This window comes from Staurois parvus, unplaced genomic scaffold, assembly GCF_062004578.1.
Source record: "Staurois parvus isolate SC_StPar_1 unplaced genomic scaffold, SC_StPar_1.0 ptg000886l, whole genome shotgun sequence".
NCBI classification, from domain to species: Eukaryota; Metazoa; Chordata; class Amphibia; order Anura; family Ranidae; genus Staurois; species Staurois parvus.
In genome coordinates this window covers 1,632,590-1,655,676 of record NW_028318682.1, presented here as the reverse complement: position 1 = coordinate 1,655,676, position 23,087 = coordinate 1,632,590, and the positions used below count along the sequence as shown (strand labels likewise).

The following is a 23,087-nucleotide window of genomic DNA, read 5'->3' as shown; positions in this document are numbered from 1 at the left end:
GGTGTTCCAATCACCTCCATGGCCACAGGTGTAAAACATCAAGCACCTAGGCATGCAGACTGCTTCTACAAACATTTGTGAAAGAATGGGTCGCTCTCAGGAGCTCAGTGAATTCAAGCGTGATACCGTGATAGATTGTCACCTGTGCAATAAGTCCATCCGTGATATTTCCTTGCTACTAAATATTCCGTGGCCAACTGTTAGTGGTATTATAACAAAGTGGAAGAAACTGGGAACAACAGCAACTCAGCCACAAAGTGATAGGCCACGTAAAATGACAGAGCGGGGTCAGCACATGCTGAAGCACACAGTGCGCAGAAGTCGGCGACTGTCTGCAGAGTCAATAGCTAAAGACTTCCAAACTTCATGTGGCATTCAGAGTAGCACAACAACAGTGCATAGAGAGCTTCATTGAATGGGTTTCCATTGCAAAGCAGCTGCATTCAAGCCTTACATCACCAAGTGCAATGCAAAGGATGCAGTGGTGTAAAGCACGCCGCCACTGGACTCTAGAGCAGTGAAGACGTGTTCTCTGGAGTTATGAATAACACCTCTCTGTCTGGCAATCTGATGGAAGTGTTTGGATTTGGCGGTTGCCAGGAGAACGTTACTTGCCTGACTGCACTGTGCCAAGTGTAAAGTTTGGTGAAGGGGGGATTATGGTGTGGGGTTGTTTTTCAGGGGTTGGGTTTGGCCCCTTAGTTCCAGTGAAGTGAACCCTTAGCATACCAAGACATTTTGGACAATTTCATGCTCCTACTTTGTGGGAACAGTTTGCGGATGTTCCAACATGACACCAGTGCACAAAGCAAGGTCCATATAGACATGGATGAGCAAGTTTGGGGTGGAGGAACTTGACTGACCTGCACAGAGTCCTGACCTCAACCTGACAGAACACTTTTGGGATGAATTAGAGCGGAGACTGTGAGCCAGACTTTCTCGTCCGACATCAGTGCCTGACCTCACAAATGTGCTTCTGGACAAATGGTCAAACCTTCCTATAGACACACTCCTAAACCTTGTGGACAGCCTTCCCAGAAGAGTTGAAGCTGTTATAGCTGCAAAGGGCGGGGCCAACTCAATATTGAACCCTACGGACTAAGACTGGGATACCATTAAAGTTCATGTGCGTGTAACGGCAGGCCGACCAATACTGTTGGCAATATAGTGTGTGTATATATATATATATATATATATATATATATATATACACACACAATATACAGTATAAAGACTTTAGTTGTAGATAAGCAAAGCTGATACAAGTTAGAACTAATCCTGGCTGATATAAATGTTAATGGTGCCAAAGTAGCTTTGCCCTGAAAGTCTTTAGAGCGGTTTCTGGGTGTTTTGCCTAATGGAAATCATTTCAGTGACTCTTACATTCCAGTTACCATCCAGCTCTGAATAAAAAAAAAAAAATCTATAAAATATGAATCAGGCTTTACCCAACAGATGTTTTCCTCTTGCACGTCAGCGCAGCTTGTCCTTAGACTGTTACATTTCCTTTATAAATCTCTATGCTTCTGTTGTAGAATCTGTGTCAAAAGAGCATAAGTATGAAATGTTATCATAATACATTGTAAATGAGAACAGCTCGATTGCAACAAAGTATATTTTTAGACAAACACGCTAAAAATAGCATTTCAAATAATCATGCTCCTATTGCTAGGCTCCGTTCACACTAGTGAGAATTCAGGTGCAACTTGAGTTGCACAGAATCGCATGACAATGGAAATCACGTTGTTTTCAATGGTGTCCTTTCACATCAATGCAACTCTGCAGGGTGTGATTTTGGAAAAGGCTCCTGTACTTTGGTGCAATTCCATTGTGATTTTGGATCCATAGAATGGGCAAACCACTTCAAAGGAGCAAAGTTGCATCCAAGTAGCACTACATAATTGTAAGTGAAAGTACATGAAGAGAAATCTCTGCAATGGGACACATGGCAAACAAATACCTGACAGGAGTTACAGTATATTGTATATAAAAAAGGTGCAGCGCTAGTAGATGAAGATACGTATTACATATGCAAACTCACATAAAAGTTCAAAGTGACATAGTGCATATAGGTATAAGCCACTACTTTGTGTCTGGTAGAACGTGAGGAAAGGATTATTATATCCAAACGAAAGTTCAATGTGAGGATGTGAATAAATTCTCAAACACTCTGATGCTTTCCAGGCAACACCGACTGTGTATACGGTGAAAAAATGGGGGTACAAATTGCGCACTCACCAAATGCGCAACCTTTATGCGCTTTTCTCTAACATATAAGACCTCCAATCCCTCATCCAGGGTCTGGTCAGGTCCCCTTCTTAGTCCAACACCTTGCAATTAGCCTTCTCCTTTGATGATCACCACTCTCCAAGACACCTGGCTCCCACAGGAGCTTGTGGAACCTAAGGGGTTAATCCTCTGCACTGTGTAAAATGCTGTTTGATCCTGTCTGCTCTGCTCCTCCTGTTCTTCCAGTGTCCCCTTATCTCCTGGATCAAACAGATGGTGATCTGTCCTGGATCAGATAAACTGGGATTTGCCCTGGCTGATGAGCAGGGACCGAAGGATCGTGGGGCCCCCGTTAGGGTCCGCTGCTGCCCAGATGGCAGCGGATTGGGGCCAGGGGAGCAGGAGCTCGCCGACGCACGTCCTTCTCGCCGGACGTCCGGATGTAATTGTGCAAATGGGGATCTGACAAATGAGTCCCCATTTGTCAGATCCCCATTTGCACAATTACATCCGGACGTCCGCATTTGCACAATTACATCCGCTCAGCATTCCAGCCATTGTCGAAGAGCTCTCTCCTGTAGCCAGTACTGGCTGATATTGGGGAGACCAAATGACCAAACCAGAGCATCCTGAGAATAGGTTTGTATATGTATTGTTCTTATGTCGGGTAGGTAGTAAATGTGTTGGGGGGGGGGGAGCAGTTTTATTATTAGATAGTTTTAGCCCAGAATTCTACTTTATAGCTCAACTCATAGAATTGTAAAAAAAAAAACTCCCTTACAGTGGGGCCTTCTGCATTGCAAGGGTTAAACACTTGTTGTGTCTAGAGGTGCAGGGATAGGGTGTAATTACTCACCCTATCCCTCGTTCTAGCAGTGTCCATCCAGCAGCGTGCCCAGTTCCCTATAAGCTAAGACTGGCTCTAGTTGCACTCCAGCCTCCAATACAGAGTTAATGTCCCACTATTGTACATGATGATGCTGAGGTTCCTCCCACAGACTGGAGCTTCCGGCAGAGGAGGAAAGAACCAAAACCGGCTGGAGTGGAGACATAAGGTAATTACTACAGCTTGTACTTTAACCACTTGCCATCAAGAGGATTTACCCCCCTTCCTGACCAGGCCATGTATTCTGCTACTTGTCTTTGCTAAAAAAAAATCCCAATACATGTAAATTAATTGGTTTACGTGAAAGTCATAGTGTTTACAAATGGCGGTATATATACTGGATTTTTTTTTTAAATAGTAATAGAGGTGATCAGCGACTTATAGCGGGACTGCGGCAGGCATTCTGACCCTGGGGGGAACTGACATGGTGTCACTGGGGAAAAAGCATTGACACTGTACTAATGGCACTGGGCAGGAAGGAGTTAACATGTGAGGTAATCAAAGGGTTAACTGTGTGCTGTTTTACTAGGTGGGCTGCGTTGCACTGTAAGTATACAAAGCCATGTGCAGGAGCTGACAGGGGAGAGATCTGTATTGTTTACATACAGGTCTCTCCCCCGTCGGAAATCCTTGGAGATCGCCGGGTGCTGTCGGGAATCACCAGCTGTGATCCAGTGATTGACAGCCGAGACGCACGACCCCTTCCCGGAACTGCAAAATTTGTATATGTGTGTGTGTGTGTGTGTGTGTGTGTGTGTGTGTGTGTGATTTTACGCACCTGTGCCACCCTGTAGCAGTATTTCTGCTATTATTATTCTTATACAGGATTTATATAGCGCCGACAGTTTGCTCAGCGCTTTACATTATGGTGGGAGACAGTATACGAGACAGTACAGTAACAATACGATTCAATACAAGAGGGGTTCGAGGGCCCTGCTCCTTGGAGCTTACAATCTAGGAGGGAGGGGATAGTGGTACAGGAGGAAATAGCTGTGGGGGATGGAGTTGTTGGAAGAGTAGAGGAGCTCAATATTAGCTGAGGGCGGGGTAGGCTTCTCTGAAGAGATGGGTTTTCAGAGTGCGCCTAAAGGTGAGCAGAGTAGGTGATAGTCTGATGGATTGGGGTAGGGAGTTCCAGAGGATGGGGGAAGCCCTGGAGAAGAGCATGGGAGGAGGAGACAAGGGAGCTAGAGAGTAGGAGATCTTGTGAGGAGTGGAGAGTACGGTTTGGGTGATATTTGGAGACAAGATCGGTGATGTAGTTTGGGGCAGTGTTATGAACGGCTTTATACATCAGTGTTAGTGAATTTTATTAGTGTTTTGAATTTTATCCATTGGGCAATTGGAAGCTAGTGGAGGAATTGGCAGAGGGGGGTGGCAGATACGGAACGGTTAGTAAGGTGGATGCTATAGAGCGACATAGAAGCGGTTAAAGTGATATTAAATGCAAGTTTAAAAAAAACAAACAAACATGTCTATACTTACCTGCTCTGTGCAGTGGTTGTGCACAGAGCAGCCCTGATCCTCCCCTTCTTGGGTCCCCAGCCAAAGCTCCTGGCCCCTGCCTCCTGACGAATGCCCCCAGAACAAGAAGCCTGCTAAATTGTACTGTTGCTGTACGCTGTAACATGTCGGGAATATATTCATTCAGACTTATACTGTAAAGTTACTGAAAGGTCCACTTCAACTACTTATTGAGCTTCTAATATGAAGTAATGGTGCTCCAAGTGTCTGATTAATAAAATCCAGATGATAATTAGGGTAATCCAGCTACTAAACTAAGTGACAGAGCTTGTATATTAAAACTGATACCAGATGTTCAAGTTGTCATCATTGAAGACTGCATCTGAGTTCAGTGGGTGTATCCTGCAATCATGGTCCCCATGGGCCACTTCTGACTCTACGTCTTGGTGAGTGAATAAGTCAGTGTCCAGCTTAGGATATCTCTGGATGGAATGGACACATTAACATTGGAATGATGCAAAGAGCCGTAGAATAGTATGTTCTTATTCCACATGTTCTCACACGCGCAGATGTTCGCTCGCACAGCGCTCCTGCAGGACGCATAGATGACGGTCTACCAGGAAAACGTTGTTACACGGTCCCTTGGCTCAAATCTGAGTAAATATATGCACTATACAAGAGCTCCGAATGTACAATAAAACAGCTCGGAGAGGCTGAGAGAATAGCTTTGGGACATGAATGGAAATTAGGTCACTTCTTCCATGTCTCCATTGCTCCTAGTTTCATATGTTCACTAACTTGAAAGGCTGCTGTTTGTAACAGAATTTGGCAATTGAACATTCCATTTTACAAACAAAATATTTGTATTAGTTTATAGCAGAACTCCAACCAAATGACTAGCTACAGAGTGAAAAAAACACATGTAAAATATTATACCTGCCACAATATTTGTAGATCAGACTTTTGAGCCATACTGCAAATCAGTGGTAACTAAGATTAAGGTTCTGTTTACACTGCTGCAACCCCATTGTCGTGCAACTTCCAGTGCAACTTGCTTGCGACTTTCATGCGACTTAAACGTGTTACTAAACCCATGACCCTGTACTCACCATATTCAGTCTTCCACAGTACACAGAACATTGAAATGCAATTATTTTAGTAAATATAAACAGCTAAATACATTTCTCAACAGCAGTATATAGCAGTCTTGTGACTTCTATCAGTGTCCAGCAGAGCACTAGTTAATCTTGTAGGAGGAGTGTTCATTCTCCTCTGACTGTCCTATGAGGCTGCATGACCCCTGGTCCTCTGTCTGGACAGTGCTGATTGGCCCTGTGCCAATCACATGCACCATCCCCCCCAACATAAAAACTCTTTAGCAATACACACCGAACAGAGCATGTGCAGACTTTCCACTACTGCTCTGCACTAGAAGAAGTGGTGGATCAAAGAAGACAGGATCAAACAGCCTGTTTACAATGTAGAGAATTAACCCCTTAGGTATTACAATAAGTATAATAAGCATGCTTTCCTGCCTATACAGACTGATTTTACTGTTGTGCATTTAGTAACACTTTAAAGAGTCTGTGGCACTAAAGCTGCAAGAAAGTCGCATCAAAGTACTGTAGGAACCTTTTTAAAAGTCACTGTGAGTTGCGTTGCATTGATTGGAAAGGCCCCAATTAAAATAAATGGGTTTTTAAAATGTCATGTGACTTTATGGGTAAGATTTACAAAAGTTGGTGCGTTCAGAATCTAGTGCAGCTGTGCATAGTGACCAATCAGCTTCTAACTTCAAGTTCTTCAATTAAGCTTTGCTAATAACACCTGGATTGCCATTTGGTTTTTATGCAGCTTTTGCACCACCTTTTGCACTCTCCAGTTTTAGTAAATAATCCCCTTCGTGTCACAAATTGCATGCAAAGTCGCAGCAGTGTGAACCGGGGCTATAAGTTTTAATATTCATAAAAATTTCAGCAAAAATGGGAGACTGCTTTGTTCATGGAGGACACAGCAAAAGATTCACTTTAATAAAGCTTTACCTAGAAGCATATACCTTGCTACTTGGAAAGGGCAAAGCACAGCTTTAGTTTAAGGTCGATAAATGAACCTATATTTTAAATATAACTGAACTATAATTTCAGGTTTTTAGAATAAATGCATCACTAAAGCAGAACCAGTAAAAAGTTAAAAATTGCAACCAGGCAGGTTTTTTTTTATTGCAGAAGAGACATGCAATGATGGAAGAGCAATGGAGACACCCTTGGACAGCAGCATTGTCAGTTTGGGGGGAGGGGATACACTAGCAGATTTAGACGGACTTTACCTAAGTGATTAGTAAATTAAAATATTCTCTAGCTAACGATTTATAAGAAGTTACAGCAAAAGATTTTTTCTCCTTTTGGGATAAAGATTTTACATGAATTAAATCATTATAAGTACCCCTGCCAGTGTGAAATGGTTTGTCTCATCCCTCTGACTAACACTTTTGTTGGACAGCTTGGTCTGTTAACCACTTCCCATCCGGCCCATGCATATAAACGGCCGGACGGGGGCTGTGCAGGGGTGGGTTGCCATTCATAGACAGCGCCTGTGTGCGCTCCCTGGGAGCACATGGCACCGCGATCCGGTGCCTGCTATGTCCAGAGGACACAGCGGAACACTGATATAGCTGTACAGGACCTCTGTGTGAGGTCCCGATCATGTGATCACTGATTGGCCAATCAGTGATCACATGAATAGTAGTAAGCAAGATGTCACTTCTGACATCATTGCTTACTACTTGTGAAATCTGTGAATGGTCACAGAGGTCACATGGTACAAGGCTATTCACAACAGCCTTGTACCATGTGACAAGCTGTGACCAATCACAGCTTGCACAGTATTTCTCAATGGCTGCAAGAATGCAGCCAGAGAGGAGAAATTATTGCTTTTACAGCCTGTATGGGTGTAAAAGCAGTGCAAAAAAAAAAAAAAAAAATCTTCATCACCCCCCCACAAGTAGTAGAGTGTCACTATGGTGACACTGTACTGCTAGGGTGACAGTATGGAAAGAAAAAAAACATATAGGAAGAATCCCCCTGCGCTCCACACTTTGAATTGTTCACAATATTATTGATGTAAAAAAAAGGGTTTGTATACACTATATAAGTTGAGCGCTTCATCACAAAATATATATAAAAAAAACCATATATAATAATATAAAAAAATAAAATAAAAATGTATAAAAAAAGTTTGAAAAATTATAATTTTTGGTTATAAACTAATTTGGGTTGTTTTTTTTTACTAAAAAGATAACTGAATACATTTTGGCCAAGATTTATGAAGAAAGATTATTTATTTGCAAAATTGTATAAGAAAAACACTTTTTTTTTTTTAATTTTGGGACTTTTTCATTTATATAGCAAAAAAAAAATCCCAGTGGTGAATAAATACCACCAAAATAAAGTTTTATCTGTCTCAAAAAATGCTAAAAAATTCATAGGGGTGCAGTGTTGCATGACTGCGCAATTGTCATTCAAAGTGTGATAGCGCTGAAAGCTGAAAAGTGGCCTGGACCGGAAGGGGGTAAAAGTGTCCAGACTGGAAGTGGTTAAAGGATCAAACTTACTGGTTGGATCACCAGCTGAAAAAAAAAACTAATGCAGCCATCACATCAAAGAACTGGTAAGTTTCAATATATCCCATTTTTGTTGTTGGGTTCAGATACACTTTAAGTGCTGCAAGCATCGTTTGATCCAATCTTTATACATCATTGCATCGTAGCTTCTTACCTGAGCTCCTGCAAGTCTCACACACTGAACGGCAATGCTAAAAATGGCTGCCGGTATCCCGGCTACTCCTGACTGTACTCCCGTCGCTTCTCTGTGAATTATCACTCTCACAAATCCTACTATAAAATTAAAGCACCTTATTACAACATAAATGTAAGCCTTGCTGTCGCAGCTACTGCCTCGGTAACAATGTGGCAGATTAGATATCCCCTAAAGAAGTAGAGCTTCTCTTTCTATCATTGCTAATAATTTTCATCAAATACAATGTAATGAATCATTAATGCTGTATCATCTTCCAGGAACAGGCCTGTTATCCAACTGCCTTCTCCTTCGGAAAAGATGACAGTTTAACCCCCTGCAGACCGCCTATATTATATCTGCATCCTAATAGGGCTTTAGTCTGCACATGAGGACATATATCTAATCTTGTAATTATGTAAGATGTTCTGCATGCCTATATATTCATGTATATTGCATGCTTGCTGTGATCAAGTCATTGTAATCACACCAAACTGACAGTAATAAAGTTTAACCTATGGACTGCTAGTTGGTGATCAATGTGAAATGACAGTGATCACATGACACAGAAATGTTATCTAAGGGCTTGTTCACACCATGTCAACTGAACTGCGTTGATCTGCATAGATGAGTGATCGCCAAACTACGGCTTGAGGGCTACATCCAGCCCTCTACAAGATTTTTTCCAGCCCACTATCTTTTTACACAGATTGAGGAATAAAATCACAGGATGCCTATAGTCTGAGCTTCAACCCTGCCAACCCACACCCAGATTCTGTAAGTGAGGACTCTGATTGGGACACTGATGTAAAGTTGGACTTTGATGTAAGGATGATTCAGATAGGGAACTTGATGTAAGGGTGGACTCAGATTTATGGAGGGACTTGGATGGGTTCCCTGACTTAAGAGAAGACTTTATTGGGGACCCTGATGTAAGGGGGTTTTAATGGGGACCCTGATGTAAGGGGGAACTCTAATGGGGACATTAATATAGGAAAGATTCCTGTAATAAGAAGAACTCTGATGGGACTCTAATGTAAAGGAGACTCTGATGGGGACCCTGATTTAAAAGAAAATCTAATAGGGACCCGGATGTATGGGGGACTCTCATGAGGATTTTTTTTGCCCCAAAAGTCTTTGCAAAATATACAAGGTGGCCCTCGAACTGAAAAGTTTGGAGACCCTCGGCATTGATCAATACAGGTGCGAACCCCACATAGAAAGACCAGTGATTTCTACGTGTCATGTTCACGCCATACATGTGTGATTCTAATGGGTGCCTTGTCACAAGAAGCACTCTGATGAGGACTTGAATGTAAAGGAGACTCTGATGGGGACTCTGATGCAGTGCCCTGTTCTCACCAAACATGGGTAGTGGTGTGCGTTGCACAAAAATGCAGCATGCACCATATGTTGCCATGCTGCAGCACGTTGCAACCTGCTGCCATGCGTAGAGTTGGCCAAAAATTAATTTTGTGATATTTCAGTAAAGTTTAAAAAAAATGTAAACAGTAAGTAAACATATTTTAGCGTGTGGTTGACGTGAATAAGCCCTTAAAGAATACGTATCATTGGATCCCTCACTGGCTGCTGACATTCACTCCCCAAGTTTCTTCCTGTTAATTGGCTGATGGGGATGACCTGCATGGAAGCCATTCATCCTGACACACTGGCACTGTACCTAAAAATTGTTAATGTGTTAACTGTGTGGTGTTTTTACCAAGCAATGTGCTGTTTTTATTCCCTGCTTTGCAGGAGACAAAAACTGGCATATCGCCTCTGGCAGTAGAGATCTGTGTTGCTTACATCACAGATCTCTTTCTTTGTCATCCGCTCCACTGATCACCTTGTCCCAGCCATGAATCATTAGCCAGGACTCACTGATCGTCATGTGCTATAGCTAATGACAGCACAGCCGGGTCGGCTGGCGCATGCATGCCCCCTACCCGGAAGTCCGAGATCACACATATATATATATAATATATATATATATATATATGTGTTCCTGCACAGACCAGCTGCAGTGTAGCAGTAAAGCAACAATGTGGCGTTCCTAAAGTAGTTTTACTGTAACTGTCTTGAGAATAAATTCCTCTTTTTTTTTACTTTATTTATATCACGCTTACAAAATTATAAGTACACAAATTACATATTGTTTACAGTACCTTATTCAAATCCTTGAAATCCTGGAAATGTATCTATATTTAGGCTGCCACCGATGTCCACGAAAAACGGTCGTTTTTCGTGGATTTTCTAGCATGACCGATAAAAGTAAATGATAAGATCCGTGAAAAACGGCCGATGGTATTGCCCCACTAACGGCGTGAATATCAGCCGATTTTTCGTGTGGACAAAAATTCGGCCAATAAAGAACCCGTCTATGGCCTGCATATGTCTGTTGATCCACTTTTATTTTTCAGAACCTTAGCACACAAAGTCCATAAAACTCCACTATTAAAAATCTTAACATTTAGTATACAAGTTGTTCAAGGTACCCTTCTTTCAAACCATCTTTTAACCAGTTCTTTTTTTGTGATCGGTATTATCCATGATATTGAAATGCCATCCCTTTCCTAGAGACTTTGTAGAATGGGTATATCAGGTGTGCCAACACTTCACACATACATTTAGTCCATGCCAGTGACCCAACAAGGAAAAGGATGACAACACAAGGGCTTACATCTTGAAGAAAGGAAACAATGGCAGCTCTGATATTTAAATCCTATCAGGCTCCCATTCCTTTTACAAGATTCACTTAGTCAGGAAGTGATTAAAAATCTCCCAAATGGCATCACAGAAAGAAATAATAACCTGACAGAAAAAACCCTTCCCCACTTTACCAACAACTAAATAGAATCATTTTTTCTGGAGCTAGGCTTTGAAATGACACTGGCACTTTGTCCATTGAGAGGATTCAAGAGGAATTTATTATCATACTACAATAAAAATCATAAAATGAAACACAGATGTAGCCCCAACACATAAAAACTATTCCCATATTTCACATATTTCACAGAAATACAATTTCCACATAAAAACATTCACATAGTAAATACAATACACACCCCTCAATCTAATTTATCTCAAAACCCCTCTGGAATTCAAGAGACGAAGGGACTGGGGGAAGAAGCTATTTTGCAGCCTGATAGTGTGGGAGACAATGCTCCAACACTGCCTACTAGAAGGCAACAGTCTAAACAAAGCATTATCTGGGTTATAACTATCCTTCACGATACTCTGGGCTTCCTGGAGGCATTGACTTTTACCCAGTTCCACGATACATCATAGATCCACACCCGTAATAATTTCCTGCACAGTTTTTATCACCCTCATAAAGGCATTTATATCATGGACTGAGCACAACCCTTGCCAAAGAGGGATGTGATAAATCTTCAAACTCTCAATGGCAGCCTTGTAAAAGCTGTGGAGGAGTGCTACGAAAAACTAGCCCTCCACAGCTTCCTTAGGAAATGCAATCTTTGATGAGCACTGTCCACCAGGTAAGATATATGCCCCATTCATGACAAGTTCTCCATAAGAGCTGTTCCTAAGAAACAAAACTCCTGTACACTTTCTACCACCATCTCACCAATCAAAGGTGACACATAACCGGTTCCCCTGCTTCTCCTAAAATCTATAATTAACTCCTTAGTCTTAGCCACTTTTAACTCTACATTTTCTCATTGCAACAGCCCACTAGGCCCTCTATTTCCTGTCAATGTGGAATCTTGTTGCCATTCCTTATTTTCCCAACAACTGTGGTTTCATCAACAAATTTTATCATTGAGTCTACCTCGAAAAAAGAGACACCGTCACAAGTATACAAGGTGGACAAGAAAGAGCTTAATACACATCCTTGGGGCACTCCTGAACTAAGGGACAGCGTTGAGGAATAGTATTTGACAATTTTTACCATCTGTAGCCTATCGGTGAGGAAATCTAACATCCAATTACGAAAGCTTGGACTTGACCCCAATAATTTGAATTTAGCAATAGTTTCATGGGTAAGACTGCATAAAAAAAACACTGAAAATAATTTGACTGCAACTGTTTTTGTCTCCAGTAGGTCAAAATAAAATGGACACCTTAAAATGAAATGCCCTCCTTATAGTGCCCACTCAAGCAAGTTATAATCAACATCTATGCTACCTCTCCTCATCTCTGATCTGTCTGAACCCTCACTCATGCTAATGGAGCAACGCTTGCAGGTATGGTGAGGATGTGGCCTCCCACATATGACAGTGATTGGGCCTGAATAGCCACTCTAGAGTCCCGAACACTCATAGGAGGGGAGAGTAACACCATTTACATGGGTTAGCTTCAGCACCATCTGACACCAGAGCTTACAAATACTAAAACGCCAATTCCAAATGTGCACTTCACAGTCCTCTAGCCCTATGGCAACTTCCAAATGTATAAATAGGAGACACTAACAGCTTCCAAGTAAGAGACAGATCCAGTTCCACTCAAAAAAACTGAGTAGCTGTACCACTGTCACAATCTTAAAAAAGACCAAAACTGTGTGAAACAAAAGGACACAACATCTGGCACACCACTACATATTGCACTCATAAGTGTTCCATAATGCACAGACTTATCATAGTCACCAGGGGAAACCAGTGGAAACAGCAATCAGGTACAGTACAAAAAAAGGAGCTTCCAAGCACAGCAACATGTGCAAAAATAGTGCATTAAACATAAAACAGCTTTAACAGTTAGAATCAATGGCTGCATTTGCATATGGGCACTGTTTGCGCTGGTATCTTTCCCTGGATGATGTAACTAGACCTGCCATAGCCAGTGGTCAGGCAAAGTCCTCCTAAACTACAGAGGATCTTGAAGCAAATGACCTTCCTGAGGAAGTCAGATGTTGGATTGCTCATGGTTGTCAAACAGAGATCCATTGTCTACAGGCTAGGTGATGTGTTTCAGACTCAACCTATTCTCAACCAGCGCTTAACAATGGTGGACTCCAGCACTGGGAAGGCAGATTGTTGAGTATGACTTGCTGGAGTACAGTATAGACATGAATGGGCAGGAATTGGTAAATACTGGAATAAGAACTCAAAATGCCCTTCCCTTTAAACCTAGCGGCCTCTTTCAATACCTGTAGACTCGTATAATGAACATTTCAGACTTCAAGGTAAAGCAGCCATATGGTAAGGTAGGCTACGCTTATTACAACTGCTAGGAATCAGTTTATTTTTTACTGCAGTGTTTCTTTATGTGTCAGAATTTCATTACCTGCTTCGAAAATGGGACTGTACAGCGTTGTTAGATAGTTCCCTTTGAAATCAGACTTGGTATGCAATAAAATTAAATGACTTGAGGTAACAATGAAGGAATATAAAACACATTAAACTAAAGAAAATGCTATTGCAATTGGAATTAGCACTAATGAACATACTGCAGAAGTAAAAGTACTGATTAGGGACGCACTTTCTAAGCCATTCCAAATCTATCTAAAATGGACGCCCGTAAAATCTGCTGGCGATATGTCAGAATTTTAAGCAGGCAGAAAAAATGCCAAAAGTCGGCCTCTTAGGCAACGCCGCTGTCAGAAAGCAAGTAATGAGTAATGCAGGATTAAAACACGGTATTCATAACAAATTAAAGGATAATGCAAAGCAATAAAACAAACTTTTATCTCACCTTTTTTTAACCTGTCCATATTAATGCATGCAATGTGAGAAGCCATCTATACCATCTATATGCCTCTTCTATACAATATACAGCTTTAAAGTAGCATCATAAACGTGCTAATGCAACCTCACCAACCCTGACCAGCGTATTGGTAGCTAGCTTCCAGGATTCTGGGTGTCTTCTTTGATGTTATTCCCGTGTTCAGTTTTCAAATACCTAACTACATAGGAGCAGCCATATACAATTAGGTCCATTTATATTTGGACACAGGCACATTTTTAGTTGTTTTCAGGAATTTATCAAAACATATTCACGCTTTAGTTATATAATGGATATGGGCTGAAAGTGGTTTACTTTGAGAGTATGTACATCCAAATTGGAGGAAGGGTTTAGGAATTACAGCTCTTAAGAGTAGCTATCCCCCCTTTTTCAAGGGACCAAAATTAATTAAACAATTGAATCAAAAGCTGTTTCATGGCCAGGTGTGGGCTACTCCTTTATTATTTCTTCATCAATTAAGCAGGTAAAGGTCTGGAGTTGATTCTAAGGCTGGTATTTGCATTTGGAATCTATTGCTGTGAACCTACATCATGTGTTCAAAGGAGCTGTCCATGCAAGTGAAACAGGCCATTGTAAGGATCGAAAAACTAAACAAATCCATGAGAGAGAGAGAGCAGCAACATTAGGAGTGACCAACAGTTTGGTATATTCTGCGGAAAGAAGAACGCACTGGTGAGCTCAGCAACATAAAAAGACACGGAAGACAACAGTGGTGAGTGATCGCAGGATCCTCTCTATGGTAAAGAAAAACCCATTCACAACATCCAGACAAGTGAAAGACACTCTCCAGGAGGTGGGCGTATCATTATCAAAGTCTACAATCAAGAGAAGACTTCACGAGAGCAAATACAGAGGTTTCACCATAAGGTGCAAACTATTCATAAGTCTGAAGAATAGAAAAGCCAGATTAGACTTTGCCAAAAACATAAAAAAAAGCCAGACTAGTTCTGGAAAAACTTTCTTTGGACGGATGAAACTAAGATTAATCTGTACCAGAATGACAGGAAGAAAAAAGTGAACGTCATCTATAAAACATGGTGGAGGCAGTGTGATGGCATGGGAATGCATGGCTTCCAGTGGCACTGGGTCATTGGTGTTTATTGATGATGTGACAGAAGACAGAAGCAGCCGGATGAATTCTGCAGTGTTTACAGATATACTGTCAGCCCAGATTCAGCCAAATGCAGCAAAGTTGATTGGACGGTACTTCACAGTACAGATTGATAATGATACAAAACACACCACAAAAGAAACCCAGGAGCTTTTGAAGGAAAAGAAGTGGAATATTCTGCAATGGCCGAGTCAATCACCTGATCTCAACCCAATTGAGCATGCATTTCACTTGCTGAAGGCAAAACTAAAGGAAGAAAGACCCACAAAGAACAACTGAAGACAGCTGCAGTTAGAGCCTGGCAAAGCATCAGAAAGGAGAAAAGCCAGTCTTTGGCAATGTCCATGGGTTCCAGACTTCAGGCAGTCATTGCCAGTAAAGGATTCTCCACAAAATATTAAAAATTACCATTTTATTTATGATTATATTTAATTGTCCAATTACTTTTTGGTCCCTTGAAGAAGGGGGGATGGCTACTCTTAAGAGATGTAATTCCTAAACCCTTCCTCCAATTTGGATGTACATACCCTCAAATTAAACCTGAGAGTATGCACTTTCAGCCCATATCCATTATATTACTATAGCTTGAATATGTTTTGGTAAATACCTTAAAAAAAAATAAAATTGTGCCTGTGTCCAAATATGCATAATATAAAAGCAGACTCTGTTATCCTATTTAGCAGGATTGCACAGCGACTGTGTCTTACTGATTCTCTCTCTAGCCAAATTGGAATGCCAGTTGTGAGCCAGGTCTTTTATTCCAGTATCAGTACCTAACCTCACAAATGTGTTTTTGGCTGAACAGGCACAGGTACCCACAGACACTCTCAAAATCTTGTGGAGTGCCTTTCCAGATGAGTGGCGGTTGGTATAGCCTCATGGGGTGGCCAACTCAATATTAAAATGGTTGTAAACCTCAGACATGAAATATTAACTAAGCATATCCCTGTATAGTGTGTACTTGTCTCAGTCCAGAGCACTAAGTGACATTTACGTCTGCTGTTTCATTCCTATGCTATCAACATGAGTCACTTCTGACAAATGTTCCTGACACCAAGAGAAAAATGGTGACAGGGAGGGACCTCCAGCAGATTGACAGCCTCAACTCTGTTCCTGTGAGCTGTGTGGAGGGGTATGTGTCTCTTTCCTCCAATCAGCTCTAAAAGCTCTGCAGTGTGTAATTTAGGCTCTCTGCCCCCTTTTTTCTGAAGTCTCACACAAGCTTTATAAATTCAGCACTTTGAACAGATGTAGAGAAGTGAAGACTGCAGATAAACAGGTACAACATATGTAGGAGGATTTGTCTCATCTCTGTGAATCACCTGAGGCCAGGTAGCATCGGATGATAGGTCCCCTTTACACTCAAGCCTAACTTGGCTGAAGAGCTGAAACCTCATTGTTGATCCTTTATGAACTGGTGGCTACATGTATTTTTAAATAAATGATTAGTGGGATGACGGCATGGATGATTAATTCTCTAACCACAGTGGAGTGGGAAGAAGATGCCTTCTAACCTCCCCTGCTATATTCAGCACGTCCTTCTGTCCCCTTTGACGCTGCTTGTCAGAAAAATTGTCATCTCTGTTCGGTATGTAATTTTTATAGGCAATTAAAAGCAGAAACACTGGAAGCTAATTTTTCTCAGGTTTTCCACTACAAAGATTAATGAGGTTTGAATTTACAATACTTCCAGCTGTTCTGAAAATATGAGAACCTATATAGATATATAATTAGCAAATGATGAGAATTTACTGCGGGGATGTTAAAGGGTCACTTTACCCCAAAAAATCATGTTATAGGTGAGGGCTGGTGGTTATACACGGTCTTCTTCTATCTTGGGTGATCTGGCAATTGAAACCCCCCTGCTCTGTTGTGGGCACACCTTGGAGTTTTGGGTGTTACCATATAACTGAGGGTGGTGTGGATCCTCCTGCAAGAAAGCAGGACCCCCATTCTCATAATGGTTTTGGTAGTGGAGCACAGAAACCTCACCACTACAGCGCCTTGGACATATACTGTAAGGACCTGTTACGATGTTTAACCACCTCAATACCAGCATGTTAAACTTCCTTCCTGTCCATGCCATTTTTCAGTTTTCAGTGCTGTGATACTTTGACTGACAATTACTCAGTCAAATCAAAAGTGTACTAACATGAATTCTATATCAGATAGTATCTAAGTCAGACCTTCTCCCATAAGTATGACTTCCTTTCCTCTGACCCCTCTCCATCCCTCTTACACAACTGACAAACGCAGTGACATCCCCCACATGTGCACACGTCGCAGATCTATAGGACCTGGCAGAGTCATGCAGAGGTATCCTATGTGCATGCACAGAGTTCATCAAGTCTCTGCTGTTCTTTGGGACCTGGCAGAGCTGTGTGACATCTCTGCACATGCACATCACACCGCCCTTCTATGTCCTGTAGTTCCCACAGAGTATCTGCGCATTTGCGAAGTGTCGGGCCAAGATGGTGGCACTGGAGCACAGTGATAAAGAAGAACATTGGTCTGAACTACACGGACCACGTATTTTTGATACCTCTATACAGGAACCCAAAATAAGCTACGTAGGGGAAATATGGGTGTGGCCTACTTGGTCCCTCCCACAGGTCTGCTCTCTGCACAGGCTATGTACAGCACAGTGATGATGTCACTTTTACAAGGTAATAGCCACCTTTGAAGAAGTATTTATAAACACAAAATTGATTTTACTCTTTCTACCTAATGAGCAATATACCTGAATTAATGTTTGTATGCCTGGAGCTCAGCTTTAAGTCCACAGGCTTCTGTAAGTGATGGCCAATGATCCAGCATTGCAATTTATTAGGAGGTTGCCTTACCATGACATCATAAACCTGTGCAGCACCCTGCCCCCAGACAGCCAATAGAATGTGTTCATGTCACCTAGACAGTAACATAGACACACGAAGAAAAACCCTCCTCCTCTGAGGTGAAGAAGACAGGATTTGAGACCCAGCTCATCACACAACCACAAATTCAGGTAAGTAGGGAGTTTTTAAGCTTAGAATTTATATAAGAGCAACATGACAATTAGTTGGGGGGGTTAATGTGACTGCAAACCCTTACCTTGTAAAACAACACATTTAGTTTAAAATACAAATGAAACACAATGCATTTGTGTGTACATTTGAAAAACATTATAAATACCTTTTTTATAAGTGATCACATACCATCTATTCTTAGCTGCATAAGAGCTGTGGGAGGAGAATCAGCAGAACTGATCTTCCCAGTGAATGGCTGTGCAGGTGGGTCGAGTTCAGCACAAGTGTGATTACTGGAGGAAAGCATAGCTTTAGAACTGACCACACTGTGTTCCTCTGCTTAGTGTAGTTAGTTTTTACTAGGAAAGCAGAGGTAATGGCAGGAACACCAGGGATTTCACACAAAGAAAGCAATATAAAGAGAACAGGATACTTTTTCATACAAGTACAGGGTACAGCAGGTGCATATCAGGAATATGAAATGTTGCGTTTACATATTTTTGATGTCCAGAGGTCATCTTCAACTCTGCAGGACCTTCCAAAACAAGTATCTAAAATTGGTACAGCTTTATACCATGTGTAGACCAGACCATGAATATATACTAAAGCAGACTTTACATAAACATGCAACTTCTGCTTATCCTGTAGTCCCCCATCCCCCATTTAAATAAAAACACAATTAAAAAAAGTAAAAAGTACCATACACTCCGCCTTCTAATAAGCTAACAAAGCCTTCTATTGGGATCCTGAGAAAGCTGAGAAACCCCTGAGAAGATGCTTGATTACACTCAAAGAAGGGTTCCTTCAGGAAGATGCTAGAGCACATTCAACTGAGGTACTCTTGAGAAGATGCTTGAGCACACTCAACTAAGGAACACTTGAGAAGATGCTTGAGCACACTCAACTGAGGAACCTTTGAGAAGATGCTTGAGCACATTTAACTGAGGAACCCTTGAGAAGATGCTTGAGCACATTCAACTGAGGAACCCTTGAGAAGATGCTTGAGCACACTCAACTGAGGAACCCTTGAGAAGATGCTTGAGCACACTCAACTGAGGAACCCTTGAGAAGATGCTTGAGCACACTCTATGGAGCAACCCTTGAGAAAATGCTTGAGCATGCTCAACTTAGGAACTCAACTCATGAGCACTCAACTGTTTGCCCTATAAATTCTGATGGCCACTTCCTTTTATTTTATATATATATATATATATATATATATATACAGGCTTTGCTGCCTCAGGGCCTGGACGGATTGTTGTCATTGATGGGAAAATGAATTCCAGAGTTTATCAAGACATTTTGCAGGAAAACGTACGACCATCTGTCCGCCAACTGAAGCTCCGCAGAGGATGGGTGATGCAACAGGACAATGACCCAAAGCATACAAGTAATTCAACAAAACAATGGCTGCAACAGCACAGAATACGCCTTCTGGAGTGGCCCAGTCAGAGTCCTGACCTCAACCTGATTGAAATGCTGTGGCATGACCTTAAGAGAGCGATTCACACCAGACATCCCAAGAATATTGCTACACTGAAAGTTTTTTGAAGAGGAGTGGTCCAAAATTACTCCAGATCGTTGTGCAGGACTGATCTGCAACTACAGGGAATGTTTGGTTGAGGTTATTGCTGCCAAAGGAGGGTTAACCAGTTATTAAGTCCAAAGGTTCACATACTTTTTCCTCCCTGCACTGTGAATGTTTACATGTTATGTGCAATTAAACCATGGCAACATCTAATGTTTGTGTAGTATTATGTTCAGCAGACTGTGTTCTTCTATTGTTGTGACTTAGATGACGTTCAGAGCACATTTTATGCCCAATTCATGCAAAACTCCACGTAATCCCAAGAGGTTTACATACTTTTTCTTGCAACTGTATATATATAATCAAGCAGTGATAGTCAAACAATAAGAAAACAGCTAAAATTGAACACTGAAGGGCTGTAACTTGTCTGCGATGGTGTGTTACATTCTGCAAAGTACACCTAAAATCCCGGACAAACCCTGAAAATTTGTAACAGTCAGCAGCTGATCACGCCTCTTTCGGGAATCATTCATAGAGTAATTAGCAGATTGAACATAAAGCTTATAGTGTGCGGATCACACAGCAGCAATTAATGTGCAGTAAATTATAACAAACGACTACAGGTTTATTGTGGCAACGCAGCCACTGCCAAGCACACATCAAACCGCCATTATTGTATGTAATTACTGTACACAGTATTTAAAATGCCCAGTAATGCTATATGCTTTATTCAGCAAAAAGTTGGCTACTAACCGCCGCAATATTAACCCTTCCCATTACAGAGAATGGTCCAAAAAGAGAAAATATCCAGTGAGCAGCAGTTGTGTAGACTAAAATGCCTTGTTGATCAGAGGTCAGAGGAGAATGGGCAGACTGGTCCAAGATGATAGAAACACAACAGTAACTCAAATAACCACTTGTTACAACCAAGGTATGAAGAATACCATCTCTGAATGCACAACATGTCAAGCCTTGAAGCAGATGGGCTACAGCAGCAGAAGACCATACCGGGTGCTACTCCTGTCAGCTATGAACAGGAAACAGAGGCTAGAAGTCACACAGATTCACCATAATTGGACAATAGAAGACTGGAAAAATGTTGCCTGGTCTGATGAGTCTCAATTTCAGCTGGTAGGGTCAGAATTTGGTATAGACATGAAAGCATGGATCCATCCTGCCTTGTATTAGCGATTCTTGGATGTGCAGCTGACAAATCTGCAGCAACTGCGTGATGCTATCATGTCAAAATCTCTGAGGAATGTTTCCAACACCTTGTTGAATCTATAATAGGAAGAATTAAGATAGTTCTGAAGGCAAAAGAGGGTCCAACCCAAAACTAGCAAGGTGCACCTAATAAAGTGGTCGGTGAGTGTATGTAATACTTGAGAGGACTGTTAGAGCCAGCAGACCTAATAGAAGAAAAAAGGGTCAGAAACTGTGGACATGTTGCATTTTTGGCTGGAACTATTCTGCAGAAGACAATACAAAGATGTTACGAAGATGTTACAATACGAAGATCATATACCAAAGGGATGAATGCGGCCCTCGGGTCACAGGTTGGGTACCAGGGGTCTAGAGGAGGATTTTACTTATAATGGAGGGATCTGCTCTCCTGTTGCATTCCCAAGACAGGAAATGAAGGAAAATCTCCCTAATAAGACACAGACAGCAAGAATATATATCATAAAATAAGCCAGCATGCCAAAATGATAATCCAGAAGTTGACTAGGGTTCCATATCAGAAAAACAGCCAAGCCATAGCTTTGAGAGGACAGGTTCCCTCTTGACCAAGATGATAAGTGCCTCTGCACACTCCTTGGTAAAGAAGGTCACTGCACCCTCCAAGGCATGGGTGTTCCTGGTTTTCTGATATGAGGCTCTAGTAAACTTTTCATCTGGATAATCATTTTGGCATGATGGATTTACATGGTACCGCTATTTAGCCATGCACCCAACCTTATAAAATGATACACATGAAGTCTGTGCAATATCGTTTGTTGAAAATTTAGCAAGAAAAACCTGTCAGGAGATTCTAAAATAATTTCCAAGTATGGTATATTTTACATAGTTACACTGGTCCAGCTTGAAACAATGTAATTATGTGTACATACCTGGCAGATGTTCCCCCTGGAATATGGAAATCACTGAAGAAGATACCCCTACTCCAGTGTTCTCCACTTCCTTCCAGGTCCTGTGCTAAGTGGCTCTTCTCCAGCACTGTGAACACGAGAGGTCAGCTGCTCAGCACGGGATCCATTCAGAGCATGCTCTGCATGCTCTGAATGAATGAAAAATGTTCTCTGATTGGATGAAGTGGACAAGCAGGGCAGTGATATCACAAATTCAAAGCACTCTCTGAATGGCGCACATGCTGAGCAGATGACTTCCTGTGTTCACAATGCAGGAGAGCATCTACTTGGCATAGGACCCTGAAGCAAGAGGAGATCACTCGAGTAGCTGATTTCCTGCTTCCACGGGTATCAGCAGGTATGGTATATTTGTGGGTAGGTGCAGCATGGTGTGGCGGAGTAAATACACACAGGAACAGGAAAGGGTCAACTCAACAGACAGCCCAGTGGGAGAGCGCCACACCAGGGAAACACTCACAGTTCCAAGTGACTTGCATACACAGCAGGTTCAGATGCACCAACAGCGTCTGTCTCAGTGAGTGGAATGTGGCCTGGCCGGTCCTGTCCCAATGAGAAGGCTTCCTAAGTAGGATGGCATGTCCCTAGTCTGTCCCTCCTCTTCAGGAACCTCTCCCTACCACTATCACTTTCCCTGACAGACGGGTACTCTTTCCCTCTCCTATCCACTTCGCAAAATATGCACCAAATCCTTAGGGCAGGGACGTAAAAAAACCTCTACTGGCCCAAGATGGCCACCTGGGGTCATCTGTATGCTGCGTAGTCAAAGAGAATGCTGCCTCAGTGAACCTGGAAACCACAGATAAACCAGGTTTGTCTTGACTCCCCCTCTGGCTGCGGTACCATTCTGGTTGAGCGCCACCTACAGTGGTGGAAGCAGACTGCACCTGTCTACATCCAAAAAATGAAACCAGCGCTCAGATTTTCATGCTGACTAGGGGTACTGTGACTGTCATTCACTGAGGTGTAGCCCTTGGAAGATTGTGAAACCTTGGTACTGGTGAAGAAAAGCAAAAACAAGGCGCACTCTCTTCGTGCATTACCGTGACGAAACGTTAGTTTATTAAAATGCATACTCACAAACCAAAGGAGATTAAAACAGAGACAGAGTCAGTGGTGATGGTCCCAAATCACGGAAAACCCTTGATGAGGTAGGCTGACGCGTTTTGGGAGACGTACTCACTTCCTCAGAGCTTCTATGCACCTGTCTACATATACAGTTA

General features: G+C 41.9%; 1 protein-coding gene across 3 annotated transcripts in view; it reads right to left on the bottom strand.

Annotated features, from left to right (window-relative positions):
* The window catches only part of KLHL29 (kelch like family member 29), a 1,282,993-nt gene that overhangs the window by 896,066 nt on the left and 363,840 nt on the right, over positions 1-23,087 (bottom strand). For all 3 annotated transcript variants that reach the window (XM_089656087.1, XM_089656089.1, XM_089656088.1), the window contains exon 3: positions 1,449-1,538. The gene's annotated coding sequence lies outside the window, so the exon portion shown is untranslated. The remainder of the gene's footprint in view (positions 1-1,448; positions 1,539-23,087) is intronic.